We start from the raw sequence: 20,296 nt of genomic DNA, 5'->3' as shown, positions 1-20,296 counted from the left end.
AAACGGGCGAGGGGGGAGGGGTAGGAGGAAGGGAGAGGGTTAGTGTAGTATTTCCCTCAGTCCCTCACCCAATTAGAGAATTTTTCGCTTCTCTTACCAATTACAGTGAATGAACCCCCACCTACCAACCCCACGAGATATGGATACATTGAGGCAGATGTGTTTACACTATTATATATATATATATATATATATATATATATATATATATATATATATATATATATATATATATATATATATATATATATATATATATATATATATATATACACATATATGAATGGTCAAAATAACATTATTCGTAGAAGAAACCCATGGAGCAAATCCGCTTTCCAGTCTTATGGTCCATAGCACAGCTGACTGAATTAGACTCTTGGTTATTTACAGCGATTTTAAATCTAGTGGCGTCTTCTTTGTGCACCTGTGAATGTAGGTGCCAATCAGCGACTCCACGTGCTGATTAACTACCCCCTAGATTTGTATGAGGGCTTGAACTTAACCCCAAGTTGGTCTGTACACTACTGTATTACCGGATAGCTTGTCTGCTTACTATTGCATTAATAGATAGTTTGTCTGCAGACTTCTACCTTATTGGATAGTTCGTCTGGGAGCTGCTGTTTTGTCAGGAGTTTCAGCAGCGTGTAAACGGTTGATTACTAAGACTGCTGAAAGTTATCTAGAAAACTAATATTTGAATAATAACGAAAGTATTAAACGTTTGAAAAATAACGAAAGTATATTCAGTTTCAATAATAACGAAAGTATTAAAGGTTTGAATAATAACGTATTTATATTCAATTTAAGTAATAACGAAAATATATTCAGTTTCAATAATAACGAAAGCATTAGACGTTTGAATAATAACGAAAGCATTAGACGTTTGAATAATAACGAAAGTATTAATGAAAATCAATAATAACGAAAGTATTAAACGTTTGAATGATAACGAAATTATAAGCAGTTTCGATAAAAATGAAATTATTCAAAGTTCCAATTACAAAAATTATTAAATGCTTTAATAATAGCGGAAGTATTAACACTTTCAATATTAACGAAAGTATTATGTTTTAATAACACAAGTATTAACTGTAGTCATAGCAGTCAGCATACAGGAATGTATTCACCAAGAGATGTATCCCACATCTCTGTGTATACATTATATACACACTAATTAAGTCCAGGACCATCTTATGGACATAAGTATACTGGCCGGCTGGTCAGTAAGCTATTGAGGTGGCCTTAATAACCCTAACGCGGTTAACATAGGCCTAAAAGCTCAACACTAACCCAAAAAAGGCGCAATAAAAATTTTTTACCCAGGAATTGCGACGCCACAGTAAGCGGTTACAACTATTATCTCCCTAAATCATTCTCTCCTTCAACCAACAAAAATTATTAATCAAATCAAGTAGCAGTGATGATTGAAGACTGAAGTTATCCCTTGAACGGGGAATCAATCGCCTAGAATAGGTCAGCTCGTTCTCTGGCCTCTTGGCCTTTTCGCAATAAATCTAACCTTCTATCCTGACCAGAACGTGAAAATCAGAGCAATACACCTGACCTATCAAGTCCGATGGCATAGAAAACGTACATATTTGTGAGCTGTTATTTTTTACTGAATAGTTTGCATTGGTAACGCTAGTTGCCATAACGTAACAAACGCGACCTATTAGTTTTAGAGGACTGGTTGCCAATCGATATATCATCTCGGTGCAAGTCGTGATAGATTGAGCGGCACAGCCGTGAAAAAAAAACACACTCACGCATCAGTCTCATGCGATAAGACCTTAATTGCAGAGGGCCAAGCCGGACACCTCAACCTTGCCCGCTGGTCGCCGTCCCTGTTGTGTCTAGCATGCACCAGAGGTGCCTGCTAGTGGTTTATGGCATCCTGCTAAACAGGTTGGCGGAGGTCCAGACACGCGCGCTGTTGAGCCAATGCGTTGCCCCTCAGTCATATCCATTAGTTAACAGTTTAATCAGAATCACAAGTTAAGAAGACACGTTGCATTCAAAGTAGTACTGGGTACTTGCGCCAGAGGTCCACGACGTCTTCCGCCCACCATTCAACTAGTAATAATCTTGAAGGTTTATCAGATAAGTATTTACATTTCCCCACAAAAACTATCAGAATTTCATTACTTTTTTTTTAATAGGATTAAAGCGTTTAAATAAGCTTGAATTTTCCCAGCTGGATTACGTCCCAGCGGCAAATAAACACATTCATTGCTGCGTATCCAAACCTGGACAGCAAGAGCAGCGCCCCGCCCGACGGACCAGTAATACGCTCATTTGTCAGTGGCCTAGCGAGTTAACTGGCACATTCAATTATGCCAAGAGAACACAGTGTTCAGGTCATAACAGCAACCTTGACGACCTTAGTTGCTTAGCACTATATAACCGACGACGGCTGGTGCATTAATAGGTGTTCTGAGGGGTATGGATGGTCGAGGCCAAGTAATCGTGGCGTCCGGAGTGTTAAGTGAAGAGTGATCATCTTGTCCTGGACCTCGTTCCGGTTCATGTGGGAACCCGGACACAACTTGGCGATTATTTTTGCTTCCAGAAAAGCTTGACTTTGAATCGAGCCTGAAAACCATGGATATTTTCGCTCAATCGACAAACATGCAAGCTACCATCCGTAACCTCCCCCCCTTCTCCCCCGTAAACGCACGCACGCTGCCAACATATATAAATGTATATTTAAAGATGTTATGGTGTAGGAAAACACCGATATTAGTTCAAAGGATAAACCGGTCCACTTTGCATTTATCACAGCAGTGTCTTTCACAACACTGCCGATGTTTACCAGAGATACAGCCACCACTACACACATGTCTACGTTCACCGCACCTCTTAAAATACCTACACAAATGTCAATGTTTTTATTACTTATTTTCGTTTAAAGCAGATCATTTACAGTTTCATATACAGGACCATATATGAACTGTGATCGGAAAATTAATCTGAAGCTAATAAATTAATTAACTAGTGAATTATAATTGTATTATAAATTATATATATATATATATATATATATATATATATATATATATATATATATATATATATATATATATATATATATATATATATGATAGATACATTACAGGATCAAAAATAAAAATAATCCGAGCGCTTTCATGATTTAACATTCCGAATGAGTACAGCAGACAGAAGTCAAATTGGTCAAATATTATTGAATCGTCATTAATAAATATATATTGAATTTAATATTAATTTAAGTCCTGGATTGCATAAATGAGACAGTCTTATGATTTGTTAGGTATTATATATAATACCGTTATTATAATACCGTTATTATATATAATTAGTATTCGTGATAATGTATATATTATATATACAATTTTCCATAAAATGAATTGAAAGGGAACATAATTAAAAATATTAAAGTCTAAATGCACAATTCAATAACTCCATCGTCGCAGAATATTACTGAAATAAACAACTGAAACGTGAACAGTTAATAAACAAATATAATATTTATTGCTGTCATATTCATGCCTCATAAACTTAGGGGGAAAAAAACAGATCAAAATATAATGATTGGCAGCAAGTATCTGTTTCCCTTGTTATGTCTTGGTTGATTATATCAGCAGGTGTTCAGTCCCTGAGATGTCTCTGGGTGTCATGAGCGCGTATATACAGTGTGTGGCCAAATTATTCCCTCCGGAATTATTGTCGGAGAAGAAAGATTGAAATACAATACAATGCCTAGAGATTGAAAACACATTTTTATAACACTTTCCTCTTATTTCCTCTGAGTTCGATGCTATACTCGTACAAGATGCTACTTAGAAAGGGTAAATTTTGCATTTTGTCTCAATGAAGACATATTTAAACCACTTTTTTAAATTGATTCTTATTACTATATCTCCAAGGAATTAAGAGAATTGATTACTTAAACATCAGGAGACAATACTTGTAAGCGTCGCTGAAACTGAAGGCTTGGAGGCATTAACAGAGTTGTAGGGAGGGGTGTGATCCGAGCAGAAACAATATGGCTACTAATACACTATTGCTAAATTGTCAGGCACTTTTCGGTCTTATGTGATCATGTTAATGGATGTGCTGAGCACCACAGCGCTTTAGCAACACGCGGACACGTTTGTACTTGCAGGTATCACTTAGGGAACCTGGGGTATAAGGCACTGGTCACTGAGTTACTTGCAAACTCGTTCGAGTTATCTTAGTTTTGGCAGGAAAGTTAGAAAAGCCGTTAACTAGTTGGTAGGGCACTTTGGTAGTATTGGTTAACAAGTCACGGACATGGAACGCGATCGCAAACAACGCAACTGCGACAACACGAGGCACTTTAATCTTAACTTCAAGGGCGTTAGTGAATTAACCTTCGCGAGCTTTACGAAAGTGCACGGAGAAAAAAAGGCAAAAGCTCTTCCCGAGTAACACACAACATTCCAATGCCTTGTTGTCTAGGGGTGCACATCTTCTGTCCTTCTGCGAGGTACTGAGATTGGAGTGGTGGTGGCTCCAGGCTGTGGCACTCAGGCGGGAGGCCTCGGGGCCGGCCAGGTCACAAGGGAAGACTGCGGCAGACATCTCATCACTGTGAAACATCTGCACACTTCTCCATGTAATGTCTGCGATTCTTTACTCCTCTTCGATTTCCACCTCCTCTGAAAAATTTCCTAATAATCTTGCTTTTGTTAGGTGATTATATATATATATATATATATATATATATATATATATATATATATATATATATATATATATATATATATATATATATATATATATATAACACATACAGTTATTTAAGTTACAAACAGATAGCCAATATTACGTACAAATTATTGATTGTCGAAATGCAGTTCATATTTCACGCAAAACCACAACAAACGAAAATTTACGAGCAAAACGTCAGATGTAATTTTTCTAATAAGTGATTTACGAATGTGCAAATGCATGTAGAACACGAAGCAATCGGCTGTAAATTTCACAACCTTTTCAACAGTATACACGTGTCGCATTCCGCTCCGACTCGTCCCTTGTATGCAAAACTACTTCGTCTGATGCAACAAAGAGGCCGAGCAAAGGCACTCGGGTGGGAGGGGAGGAGGAGGAGGAGGGGATGGGGGGTGGGGGAGGGAGAAGCCGAGATATACATCAGTTACATTGTTGGTAACCTTTTCAGCTTCGTTTGAGTTGCTTCCTCTAGAGGCTGAATAATTCCAGTGTGTGTTGATTAGTGCCCTTTGGACATGGCCATGACTTGTATTGACACACGCTCTTTAGGTGGACCATAGTGTATTATATTCCATAAAGGTAAACTACACACACACACACACACACACACACACACACATATATGAACGTAATTGACCAGAACGTAATTGGTTATGAGGATATATAAAAAAAATTATATATGTTTAATACGAGAGTGAATCTTAAAGAGTCACTAAGAATGCTAGAAGTGTATGGTTGTTTTAAACGAATAGAAAATATAGTTGTCAAAAAATATACGACACAAGTGTGTGAAGACTCGCGTCATATGTACAACATACATGAAAAACAGGGGCTGAATGGGGGCAATTTGTTTAGACGGAATGAATGATTGGCATTTTGTGTATTACCACCCCGTAATACCCTTTGCAGCTATCAAAAAAAGCAGCTAAGATCGTGCTTGGGTGATTTAGTGGTGCTTGTTGCTTATAATGCTGCAGTATGAAGGAATGCTGCACTGTGTGTTGTGTGTGTGTGTGTGTGTGTGTGTGTGTGTGTGTGTGTGTGTGTGTGTGTGTGTGTGTGTGTGTGTGTGTGTGTGCAGGAACAGGAGTTACAATGAATGTTGTTGATTATTTAATCTCCATCCACATCAGTTCACCCTCCCCCATGACAGTTAGGAATGGGTTAACGATGATGCAATTTTTTTTAATTATTCTAAAATGAATGTGTATGGAAAAGACATAAATCTTGACAAATTATTGATTTGTTTTATATATTATATCACATTCTATAAATGCAATACTAATAAAAATAATAATAATAAATAATAATAATGATAATAATATACAACAAACAGTAAAATAATGCTTGATATCAAAACAAAATACAGCCTGATATCAAAATTAAATAATGCCTGATATCATTTGAACAGTAATTATTACTAAATTTAGTTTTAATATCAGTTTGACATTGATAATAATACTACGAATACAAATAATAACATGAACAAAAATTATTAAAATAGTAACCACATTTCATAAAATTAATAACTTTTTTGTATTTCCGATTGATTATATAGCTGTTTTTTATTTCTGTTACTGAATCACAACCGTAGTTCACAAACCATAAAATATAATAATTTATTTTTTTTATTCACACTCCTCTAGTCTCTAATAGTTTGCGTTATATTATTGTTATTACTATTTTTCTTATTTTATTATTTTTACTACTACCTTTATTTCTATTTCTCTTATTTTATCTTATTTATTTATCTCTTATTGTATCTTATTTATTAATCTCTTAATCTCCATTATTTGATATTTATATTTTAATTGGATAATTTTTAATATATCCTTGTTGAAACATTGTTTTTTAAGTCAAAATATTGCCAAATTCGATAATTTTTAGTACAAAACAAAATGCAAGAAAACTTGCTTAAAAATGCAATATTATGCGAAATTTAAGTACGTCTAAAGCTCTCAATGTCAATTTTGAGAGTGAATCACACCAAGTCATAACAACGTTACAGCTCTGCTCATTTTTAACTTTGATAATAAACCCGTGTAGAACAATCTTACCAAGCCAGTCCTTAACATTTCTTCACCCAGATAATAAAAAAACACGAGACGACAAGATAGGCAGCAAACGGAACCACGGTTTTCAATCATAGATAAACAACAAATTTTATCTGTTTGACAAATTATGTATGTATAAAAATGGTCACAGTGGCCTTTGGCATTTAATGGTTATAACAGGTAACTTTTGTAAAACTCGAGTAGCGTTTGTATAAACTATATGAAGCCTCTTATTGCATTAGTAACATTAGTAATTTTAGTAACATTAGGTGTCTGCTGGAAGATACCATGCAGATACCTGATAGGACCAACTCTCCAGGTGTCGACTGGAACATCATCTAGGTATGCATTGGGATAATATTGAAATGTCTACTGGAACCTCATCCTATTGATAAATTAGTGTTTATCTGACACGAATGTCACGTTACCCATATGAAAAGAAACATTTACTGTCCCTGATCCCAAGCCCTAACCCCCCAAAATATCTCTATATCTACCTCTGTTATGTCACATCTATCTCCCATATAAGCAAGGCGCTCAGTATGATTGACAGCCACAGAGGCAAAGTGGCATTCACGGTGCCAAAGTGGCACTAACGGAGTGGTATAATATTTTCATGGATTTAAGTTCTTTGCTCCTTTAATCAGCCACGGCGACTCATTCCTCACCTCTAAAGCCGCATGCCTTACTTTCTCTATACAAACTTCACTCGTCCCTTTGAAGTTATATTTGCTTTCTCGATGCCATTGACTTCAGGCGTACGAATGAGGGGGAAGGAATAGAGTAAGTTTAAGTAATGTTTGACACTGATGTAGATGTGTTGAAGCGGATAATATTAACTTCAGGTACTTAATTTGAGAAATTTGTGTCCTGGATATATTACCACTACATAAATACCTTAATTGTACGCTATAAAAGACGTTATCTGCTTCCTATTTTGCCCAGATATTTATATTTATACAAAAATATAACGGGAAATTGACGTTCTCTGAAAATCCAGTCAGCAAAATCAATGAAATCAATGTTAAATACCCTCTTTATTATTACAAAGAGTAAATAAAAATGTTCCCTGTAATAAACGCTACAAGAATATACTCTTTATAAAGTAAAAACTTGCTCGCTCTCCACAGAAGTTACATAATAGTGAAGGAACAAAGTTGCGAGCGCGAGAATCCCCATAACTCAGAGTCTCCCAACAATAAAAGAGAGGTGCTAGGACATCCGTTTTCTTTGATGCAGTAGATTTATTTCCGGGCAGTTTTCTATAGCTTTAACGTGTTATATTTGGTGTCTTGTCTTTACCCAGACTTTCGTAGCTTATTAGTGCAAATTTCTACTTTAAAGTTACCATTATAAACATACAATAAGCGGTATAAATCGATATTTGGACCATTTTCTATGGTTTGAAGCAGATGGAGTGATGGTGGAGACCTGAATTAATAATGAGAGATCGATTACCGCCCTCCAGTCCGCTGTACCGCCTTCAGACTAACGTAACTTGGACCGTGATACTTAGCGTACTAAATGAATAAATATACTCATAATATGGCATATAAATAGAAGGAGGTAGTGTGATATGTATTAAATAATAGCTTCTCCTCACGGCATGTCGTTTCAAGGAGTTACTACTCCTAATTTCTGTGTAATAACTATCAAGTCGCCAACAGTAAATTTAAACAGTATGATGTAAAAAATCAATTATAAATTAATTAAAACAAGGAAAATGTGAGTTAAACCTTGAAGAATATTTAAGAGCATTGCTGAAGCTATGGAGGATATTTGTGCTTGTTCTTTGATAATCCTAGTTGCTATAAATTGGAATATGACGTTAAATATAATAGTTTGTGAGTCATATTCATGACTATATTAAATAATAAATGCATGTATAAAGGCAAACCGAGCACTAACTGTAGCTATGGAAACGCAGTCTCCCATTGGTCAAACAACAAAAATTATGGGCGGTGCTCACGAGACGCTCGTCTCTGATTGGCGGATTTACGGCCCCACGACGCCATCACCGGCGACCACCACAAATCACAAGACGACTTCATGTAAACAAAGACTGGAATGCACATGTTTTGTACATATATTTTGTTTTTCCTTTCACTTCCTTATTTATATAGATCAATTTGACGGTAATATTGAATACGAAACTGAATATTTGTGAGCTCTCATAACTGAAGAAAGCAAAATTGAAACTATGTTCAGAATTTAGGAAGATATAAAGTAAACCAAATCATTGTGGAAGTCGGGCCGGCGCAAGGAACGGCAAACGGGCGGACAATATTATATTGATAGTATGGAGAAATACGGTTTAATAATATTAATAAAACCACGCACATTACACGTATAACAGAGGAGAGTAAAATCGAGATTCATTAATATTTGAAGAGAATCCACATGGTTACGAATTTACACAAACATGTTCCTTTGTTTCTGAACCACGTACTATATTTTTAAGATGCATAATTTATTTATATTTTTTTAATTATTTAACGAGGCCGTCATTAAAATAATTTAGTTTAGTAGTTAACATTAAGAAATCTTGAAAAAAATGGGTATAGTCCTATTAAGTATTGGAGGGTTATAAAGGCCTCCATAAATGTCTACTGATCTATTTGTTTAGTCCTGAACAGAAAACAAACTTCAAGTTAACATTTAGAGTGTATGTATATTCAGTGTATATATACTATAAAGTGTGGTCCATCTAACAGTGTATATATACTGTGAAGTGTCGTCCACACATTATATATATATGTATATTATATATATATATATATTATATATATATATATATATATATATATATATATATATATATATATATATATATATATATATTATTTCTATAATATTTATATACGGTTATTTTAAAATCCAAAATGCGCGATGCAATTTTACAGCAAAAATAAAAGCTTTTCACCAATACTTAAAGTATTTGTTATAACATTAATAACCTTACATCTTATTATTTATAAAAACAACAACTTTATTTCAGTCCAAAGAAATCAGCTTATTCTTTCATAAAGCGATACATTACTGAACGAAATAACCTTCTATTACAAACTATTACTTTTATAACAAACCTACCCTGAACACGTGAGGAGCCAAGTGGCTGCTAGTTAAGGTCGTCACATGATGGGTATAGAGTACCCGAGATAGTTAGCGGCAAGACAGGCAAGCGGATCAAGTTTTAGGCGTTTTCGGTAATGGGTATGTGGTCGGACCGTGCGGTGGTCAGTCATGACTCTTTCGACCTTTTGTTTGGTGTTTCTTATAAGTTAACTAAAAGAGCAGCACATGAATTGGTAAACAGCAAGTCTGCTGCGGACTCCTCTATTTATGGATTTAAATTGTTTTTAATAATACTATTTAAAAAATATTCTTACTGTTTAATAATACTCTTCATATTGTATATAATATTATTCTTCAAATTTCAATTAGCATTAGCTGTTATTATTATTATTATTATTTTTTATTGAAGCGGCTTTTTCCATGTGATAAAATAATGTTACATTTTTTATATTATCGTTATGTATATAAATATACACAATAATATATATATATCTTCATGTATGCACAAGATCATAAGAAAAACAGTCTCTCTCGTGTATTAAAATATTGTCAAGGAGAATGTTGTAGTATGATAAGAAAATGTAAGAATATAGGCATCACACGAGACAGTTTAAGTATCATCAACAGTAATGATTAGAGATTAAATAATTCAAGCAACATGTTACATTAAATTACTGCTTAAACAACTATGTGTGTTCCTGACATATCTCACCAGTTATTAAATTGTCAAATTTATAGTCTGGCGCTTATCTTAAGATTAAATTCTCCACTACTTATAATACTTCTAGAATATATTGTTTTCCATTAGTAGATTTACAAGGAGTAATTTTTTTGAAAATTAACACAGATATTGGAGGGCCTCAATTTCTCATACGAATACACAATCGTTATCTGTCTTTATGGTGCATTTATCCTGCTAAATTTTTTGGCTCATGAGTATACGCCTGCCTTCCATATCATTTTTTACAAACTTAACAAGTTATATATATATTATATATGTTTTACTTAGCTTGTGAATTTAATTAATGTTTTTATGACATTGTAAAATTTACTTGATCTTTATTTTGTTTTATTCTTTATTTTTCTAACTAAAAAAAAAGTATTTCTCGCAGTTTGTAAAGCTTTTCTACAACTATTTTAGGATATCTTAAGCTTAAAGTAAGATAGCATATATCATTAATTTCATCTTTCATTGGCTCCGGACTACATATTCATACACCTTTTAAAACCACTGAATAAAACACGGACAGATTCTCTCTATCATTGAGGAATGACAAGATATGCACAGCATTAGTTGGGTTTCAGTATAAAAAAAAAAAATCCTGTTCGAATCACGAAATAAAACATTACAAAATAATAGGTAACTATTTTGTTTAATTTATATTGTGAACCTAATAGAGGGTTGCTCTATTGTCCAGTTTTAATGAAAACATTTGAAGAATACAATTTTAGACCACTAACAGGAAACATCGCTAATATGTATATAAAAGACCCTATGATGGAACAGAATAATATCAATATTTTATATATTTCTATATATATATATATATATATATATAAATATATATTATATATATTAAATATATATATATATATATATTAAATATATATATATATATATATATATTAAATATATATATATATATATTAATATATATATATATATATATATATATATATATATATATATATATATATATATATATATATATGTATATATATATATATATATATATATATATATATATATATATATATGTATATATATATATATATTTTTTTTTTTTCTTTCTATATATATATATTTCTATTTTTCTGTTATTTATCTAACAAAGTTAGATAAATATACACACATACCAAAAGAATAGGGGTGGTAGGAGAAGAAAATATCAAAGTGTTCAGTGAGGATCCACAAGGTCTTCTCTGAGTACTCTTTATTTTCTTCTCCGAGGCTATGGGTCCCTACACTTGCACCAGAGGTGGTACCCCTTCTAGGTTAAAAAAAAAAAGAAAAAAAAAATTAATATATATATATATATATATATATATATATATATATATATATATATATATATATATATATATAGTAGTTATATTTATATAACTATAGAGTAGTTATATTTCAAAGAATTCATTTTTAGTTACTTAAAGCTGGATGGTATTTCCAATTTTAATAATACTCATTTTAAAAATAAAATTTAGGTAAACAGCCAAAAAAATTTAAGTATTATTTTGGCTGGCACAGAATGAAAGATTATTCAATAGTTCATCAGAAAACAAATCTTAGTTAATCTTCAGTTTGAATATATATATATATATTTAAGGTTTACTGTTTTCTGAAAACTTGACAAACTCCTAAGCTTCTCAAAATTTATTAATATTAATGTGGCCTTTAGGAGCCTATATATATATATATATATATATATATATATATATATATATATATATATATATATATATATATATATATATATATATATATATATATATATATATATATATATACATATATATATATATATATATATATATATATATATATATATATATGTCGTACCTAGTAGCCAGAACTCACTTTTTGGCCTACTATTCAAGGCCCGATTTGCCTAATAAGCCAAGTTTTCCTGAATTAATATATTTTTTCTAATTTTTTTCTTATGAAATGATAAAGCTACCCATTTCATTATGTATGAGGTCAATTTTTTTTATTGGAGTTAAAATTAACGTAGATATATGACCGAACCTAACCAACCCTACCTAACCTAACCTAACCTATCTTTATAGGTTAGGTTTGGTTAGGTAGCCGAAAAAGTTAGGTTAGGTTAGGTTAGGTAGGTTAGGTAGTCGAAAAACAATTAATTCATGAAAACTTGGCTTATTAGGCAAATCGGGCCTTGAATAGTAGGCCAAAAAGTGAGTTCTGGCTACTAGGTACGACATATATATATATATATATATATATATATATATATATATATATATATATATATATATATATATATATATATAATCATCTTTAATAAAAGGAGTGAACGGTGAAATCTAAAATATAAGCCTAAAATTTTATAAATAAGTAATTTTATAAGTGAAAAAGAAGGATATGTGAGAAATGTGTAGTTACTTAGTCCTTCTAAATGGGCCTTCCCAATGTGTACTTCAGCCATATGAGAACACAAGCATACTACGGGAAATTATAGTAGGCCTACTGGAAATTATAGTAGGTCCACTGAAACATACGATGCAGCTCCTATTTATATCCAAACTTATATGTCTAACCTAAGCTTTAAACAGTCTAACAATCCAACGCTTATTATGTTACTTGCTAATCTATAAATCAATAAAACTTTACTCTTAATCTGAATTTATCTTAACCTATTATTTTATCTATTTGCAACTTCAATCATATCACTCCTTTTCTCTTTTTTAGAGCATGCAAATTGCGCTTTCTTAATCTCTTTTTTCATAATACAGGGTTCTTAATGTTCCTGGATTACCTCTGTCGTCCTTCTCTTTACATATCCTAAACCATTTGTTTCCATTCTATAGTATGATACTTAAAGCTGAACTGCATAATTTAAAAAAAGGTGAAATTTTAGTGCATTGCCTATGCTATTATAATTGAGAAATGTTTATGGCTCAATTGGGTACCTAATGTCCACTTTTGTATTTATTCTTGTGGACCAACAATTTTAAATAACCTATTCTTGTCTGTGCTCGCAATTCCCCAAAAAACTTTATATGTAGTAATCATTTTTCGCACCATATTACAGGATGATATGAGCTATGTTTAATTCCTTTAGTCTTCCTCATAAAGCATACCTCTCAGCTCAAGTGCCAGTCTAGTAGTATATACCTCTTGACGTTCTCCATCTTAGTGTTGTATTATAAGATATAAGGACTCGCTGGTGCCAGCTATTGCCCTGAACCGGCTGTAGGAGTACTTCTGCTTATTAAGCCCCGGCCTGGGGACAAGATTTAGTTGTTATATTCTGGGAATGGTCGGGCATAGTTATCATTCAAGGTCCTGAATGAGTCGGTATTAAAGTTTCTAAAAGAGGACAGCCTTGTATATGCAGTTGATGCCACTCGTGTGATGAGTATTATGGACAACTGGTTCAGGTGTGATACTGCCCTTAAAGTCTTCTCTTTCCTCTTCCCAGCACATGCTTCACTACTTTGAATTTGCCTGCAGTATCACTTTATTTGATGGCAGTACTCCACCGTATTTATCGTCTTCATATTTGTTTGCGTCATCGGTCAATGCTGACAGAATATAATTCTATCCATTCTGGGAATCATTTACATAGATCATGACAAAGATATGCCCTAGCACTGACTCCTGTAGTATCCTCTAGGACCAACTCGTCACTCTGAAGTCTATTCTCTCTCCATGTCTTCTTTACCTCAGGAATTCAAACAGCCGCTGGAGAACATACTGCCAGTTTCTCTAAATTTTGTACGTGTTTCATCTGGGGGACTGTGCCGAAGGCTTTCTACCAGCCCAGAAATATGCAGACTTCTCTGCCTTGTCTGACCTCTATTGCCAGGTAATAAATTCTATCAAGAATGAGAGGTAAAACTGGCTGTCTAGAAATCCATGAAGTTGCAGTGTTACATTTTTTCTCACTAGATGCTCTACTATCATTTTTCTTACGGTATTTTCAATCACATTCCATATATAGTATAGGTCCAATAAGTGATCCCTGAGGGACTCCACTGGTGACGCCTCGCCACTCCAAGACCTCACCCCTCACAGTGTACTCGCGGTCTTCTGTTGCTTAGGTACTCTCTCATCCAGTGGAGTACCTTCCCTTTCACTCCTGCCTGCATCTCCAGTTTGTGCACCAGTCTCTTATGTGGTACCGTGTCAAAGGCTTTCTGGCAATGTGTGTGTGTGTGTGTGTGTGTGTGTGTGTGTGTGTGTGTGTGTGTGTGTGTGTGTGTGTGTGTGTGTGTGTGTGTGTGTGAGAGTATCTGATGTATCCGCGAGTCTGCAAATATGTTAATACACAAATTGTTTTAATTATACACATGTTTGTATAATATTTCGAACACTTCTGAGACCATTCATAAAGATTAGGGACATTTCAGCGTAATCTGCCATATCATCAGGAACAATAAAAGCCTTCAGCAAACCACGCTTGTCATCACTGAGACACAGAGGCAACAGCCCATGTTATTAAGGTGTTCTAGACCACCGCAAGAGATGCCGGAATATCAATCTCACCTCCTCTTACTTCATTATCATAATTTGCCAAGAGGCCGACTGCGCCACGCTTTTAACAATCAACCAGATACTTATTATAGATGCAGTTCTGCGCTCGCCCCATTACTTGTCAGGTGAGGCAAGTGAGTTGTAAATCCGTGTGTTGGGGGTGGGGTGTGTTGTGGGTGGGGTGTGTTCGGGGGTGGCGTGTGTTCGGGGGTAAGGGTGTGTTGGGAGGAGGGTGTGTTTGGGTAGGGTGTGTTGGGGTGAGATGTGTTGCGGGGTGGGGTTGGTTGGTGTGTGCGTGTGTGTGCGTGTGTGTGTGTGTGTGTCCTTTTCCCCGCTTCGTTATTTACAGCTTGTTCGGAGAGGCAAGTGGTTTTTCTTGGCGAGCCGGAGCAACTTACCTCAAACAAAACATGCTACCTTTCTGTCTCTGTTTCTGACTTTGCTTCATTATTACGTTCTCTATAAGCCACTATTACACCTGTTACCAACAGTAACAAATGTTTCCGAGATGATTCACTAGTAAAACTACAACAAAATTGTCTTAATTGTATTACTAATTCAATGAAAATACCAAAGAGTTGTAAATAATTTAATGTGACCTAGGAAGTAAAATTTCACTACACACACAAACATAATATATATATATATATATATATATATATATATATATATATATATATATATATATATATATATATATATATATATGCTGAACAAGCCTGAATGGTCCCCAGGACTATATGCTGAATGAAAACTCACACCCCAGAAGTGACTCGAACCCATACTCCCAGAAGCAACGCAACTGGTAACTACAGGGCGCCTTAATCCACTTGACCATCACGGCCGTCAAAATATATATATATATTCATATATATATATATATATATATATATATATATATATATATATATATATATATATATATATATATATATATATATTATTAAATATGACCGAAAAAGTAAGATTAATAATTCTAACACGAATTTTCTCAATGTTTCTTATATTCTTTTTCACTGTTGATGGTAACTGAAAAATCAATTCTCCAAAATTCATTTTTATTTTAGACTAGAAATAAAAATGAATTTTGGAGAATTGATTTTTTCAGTTACCATCAACAGTGAAAAAGAATATAAGAAACATTGAGAAAATTCGTGTTAGAATTATTAATCTTACTTTTTCGGTCATATATAATAATATATGTCTACAGGAAAGACTGCTACCAAAATATACTAATATATATATATATATATATATATATATATATATATAACTAATATATATATAACTAATAATATATATATATATATATATATATATATATATATATATATATATATATATATATATATATATATATATATATATATATATATATATATATATATATATACCTTTAGGCCTTCAGGCATTTGTCTTGTATGTTTTGTAACCTTTAAATACACAATAAAGGAAAAAAAAAGGGAAGGGGGTGGTAGGAGAAAAGCACACAGAAACTGTATTGGAGGGGACCTACATTCCCTCCAATGCGTTATGTGTGGTTTCCTCCGAGGCTATGGGTCCCCCCTTCTTCCAGCCAGAGGTGGTACTCCCTTCCCTTTATATTTAAAAATATATATATATATATATATATATATATATATATATATATATATATATATATATATATATATATATATATATATATATACTAGAGTGGGCAAAAGAAGTAACGAAACGAATAAACAGAAAGAAAAGAGGCAAATCACCTCGTTGTCCCCAAATGAGTGCAAATTTCCGCCTTTCTTCATCGTCAGGTTCACTAACCAGTCACTTTATCGCGGGCGCCCTTGGTGCCTCTTGGCTGGTGTCCCACGGCCCAGCAGCCTCTCCAACACTGACTGATAAAAATTATTATTGCCCTCGCCCTGCCCTAGGAAATAAGGCTCTCTCTTGCCTCTCGCTAAAAATAGGGTGGTCCTTTTCTCAATTTTTTTTCTCTGTCTTTTTTTTTAAGGCATCGTGAGCATCGACCCGTTGGAGCTCGATTTTTATTTTTTACTTTCGTGTTGACTGTGTTTGATTTTTTTTGCGGTGTGTGTTTAATTTGTGTTATATGACTGGTCCCAATTTCTTTGTCGTTTGGAATTAAGGATTATTTTGTCTATTTCTCTATTTTTAAGATTCGTTACTCAATTTGTTGCCTGGAAATATACGATACTGGGTTTTCTGTATACCTCACTGTAATAATTAATTCAGTTTTATATATTAGTTTATCTCTCCATAAGCATTTATTTTTACAATTATAAAAAATTAAAGTCCTCATGGTTTTAAATGTTATAATTTTGTCCTTGATTTTTGCACCTGTCCCCACTATGGACAGGTAGATTTTTGTCTAAGTACCTATATATTCTTCCTATCTACTGTTTTAATTGCCTGATGTACTTTACCTGTATTTCCGTTCTCCACCTGAAAACTTTTCTCATTCTGTATGAAAAAAAACCTAGAGATTAAGAAATTCAGAGGTAATAAATTTACATATAATATGTAGCTTAATTTTCTCACAACAAAGCCTTTGCAGATTAATCACTATGAACTGGATATATAACTTACAACAATTATAATGAGCTGCAAACAAGAACGGGAATCCATAAATAAAATTATATATGTGTGCGTGTGTGTGTGTGTGTGTGTGTGTGTGTGTGTGTGTGTGTGTGTGTGTGTGTGTGTGTGCGCGTGTGTGTGTGTGTGTGTGTGTGTGTGTGTGTGTGTGTGTGTGTGTGTATTCATCTAGTTGTATTCACCTGGTTGTGCTTGCGGGGCTTGAGCTCTACTCTTTCAGCCCGCCTCTCATCTGTCAATCAATCAACTGTTACAAACTACTAACTATTTCCCCCCCCCCCACACACAACCAGGAAGTAGCCCGTAACAGCAGTCTAACTCCCAGGTGCCTATTTACTGCTAGGTAACAGAGGCATCAGGGTGAAAGAAACTCTGCCCATTGTTCCTTGCCGGCGCCGGGAATCGAACCCGGGCCATAGGATTACGAGTCCCATGCGCTGTCCACTCAGCTACCAGCGCCCCAGTGTGTGTGTACCACCTCTGGAAGTATTGTGAGGACCCATGATCTTGGAGAAGAAAATAAAAAGCAATTCAGATAAAATCTTATTGCCTATGAATTCGTGCGAGGATTTCATTCTCTTCCCGCCCCATTAGCATTGCTTGTTTATCTATATGTTAGTGTGTCTGTGCATGTATATATATTAATAACTAAAATATATCTATGAATAACTATGCTAAAGCAACCCATTGAAGCTAGCAATAAACATTCTGTGGCAGAGGCAACAAACACAAATTTCAAGGCCATGCCACAATAGCACTTTTAGTCAACCCTCACAAACAGCTTACACAAAAACCAGTTGAAGAAAACATTCTCGGTCAAGATTCATTAACCTCAACATACAGCATTCTCATATTACAATAACATTCTTGTAAACATTAAAAACAAAAACACCAAAATAAAATGTCTACCAACCAACAGCTGCCAAAAAAAAAGAAAAGTTTATGACCAAACAAAATTGTATGAATTTGCTTTTAGTGAAGACACTCCACACAAGCATTGTCCTACACCAGTCAGCACCAACACCCGTAAGAAAACAACAATTAAAGACAAGATCCTGTATTAGAATCCTTTAACGGTAATCAAACCCACACAAACAACATTAAAAAGTAATAACTATCGCAAAACATTCTCCATAATCATTTTTAAAATGAGATGAAGAATGGCATTTCTGGAGGCATTTCTGGCCAAAGAATTGGTCCCGCACGAGCATTCATGACTAATTGTGAGTCAGTGAGCCTCGTGAACTCGTAGGGACTCTCATAACAGTCCTTATGAGTCAGCATGTTTCGTGAAGTCATGGGGGACTCCCTATAACCGTCATTGTGAATCAGGAAGTCTCATGAACTCATAGGACTCTCATAACTGTCCTTATGATTCAGTATGTTTCATACTGACTTATAAGGGGACATATAAGTCAGTTACATATAAGGTAACATATAAGTTACATATAAAGGATATGTAAGGGACATGAAGGCAGTTACATACTGACTTCACACTGAAGTCCCGAGGACTCCCGTAACAGTCACTGTGAATCATGGGAAGTCTCATGAACTCATAGGGTCTCCCATAACAATCATTGTGAGTCGGCAAGCCTCATGAACTCTAGGGATCTTTTTGACCACACTTCGCGGCCTCACAAAGCCAAGGCTCGCAACCCGTGTGTAATGATATGCAACAAATGAAGACATCCACAACGCCCCCTAAGAAAGAGTCATTCATCCCGGCCGATAAGGAGTCGCTAAGGGTGAGAATCGTCCGTCACTTGCTCATTAATGCAGTGATATGTACCAATGAGATAGTTTAGCATATTCATACCCTCTAGATTAAAATCCTTGTGGCGAGAAATTGATATTTGATGCATGGAACAGCGTGGGACAACAGTCTAATATTTTAGTTTTTTTTTTGGGGGCGTACACATGAAAAGCATTTATTTGTCATTCTCAGCTCAGCAGGGCCGTGATATACATCTAACATACAAGGGAACACACAGAACAACAGTTATATAGATTATAGGGGTCTAATTTAGCAACGAAACACATGCTAGGCTGACAACGCTGCCTTAACAAGGATAAACACACACACACACATACACACCATATAAAGCCAACGAGAAACACCTTTCTCACGGCGCAAATAGAAGCAAACGGGATAAAGACAAAAAAAACACTTAACCAAGCGCAGGGTTTGGGGGGGGGGCAATAGCTGAAGTTTTAGCTTTGTATATTCTTTGTATCCTACTTACGACTTCCATGTTTCACATTCGTAGGGGAAGCGAGTGGTGAGCCGGTATCTTGGGGAGATTACGAAAACGTTTTCCTCATAATTGCATGGCATTTCCTGACGTGCATGACAAGGAGTCCTCCTCCCGTCCAGATATTATCTCCTACCACCAGTGGTATTCCACGGCCCTTTAGTCACTGGAATGAAGCACGCAGCGGAAACACTTTGGGAATCCACCTTGTGATGGTACGTAGAGGCCACTTTGCGACGAGGATATAGGGCCACGTTGGGACCAAGAATAGCAGCCACTTTGGAAAGCAAATCTTGGACCACGATTGGGGCCACTTTGGAACACCACTTTTGAACCACAATTAGGAGCCACTTTGAAAAGCCACG

The 20,296-nt window shown here is 34.6% G+C and overlaps 1 protein-coding gene across 1 annotated transcript in view; it reads right to left on the bottom strand.

Annotated features, from left to right (window-relative positions):
• The window catches only part of LOC123761479 (homeobox protein Hox-B7-B-like), a 206,030-nt gene that overhangs the window by 127,282 nt on the left and 58,452 nt on the right, over positions 1 to 20,296 (bottom strand). The window lies entirely within an intron of this gene.

This window comes from Procambarus clarkii, chromosome 7 (genome assembly GCF_040958095.1).
Source record: "Procambarus clarkii isolate CNS0578487 chromosome 7, FALCON_Pclarkii_2.0, whole genome shotgun sequence".
Classification (NCBI taxonomy): domain Eukaryota; kingdom Metazoa; phylum Arthropoda; class Malacostraca; order Decapoda; family Cambaridae; genus Procambarus; species Procambarus clarkii.
This window is presented reverse-complemented; position numbering and strand designations above follow the sequence as displayed.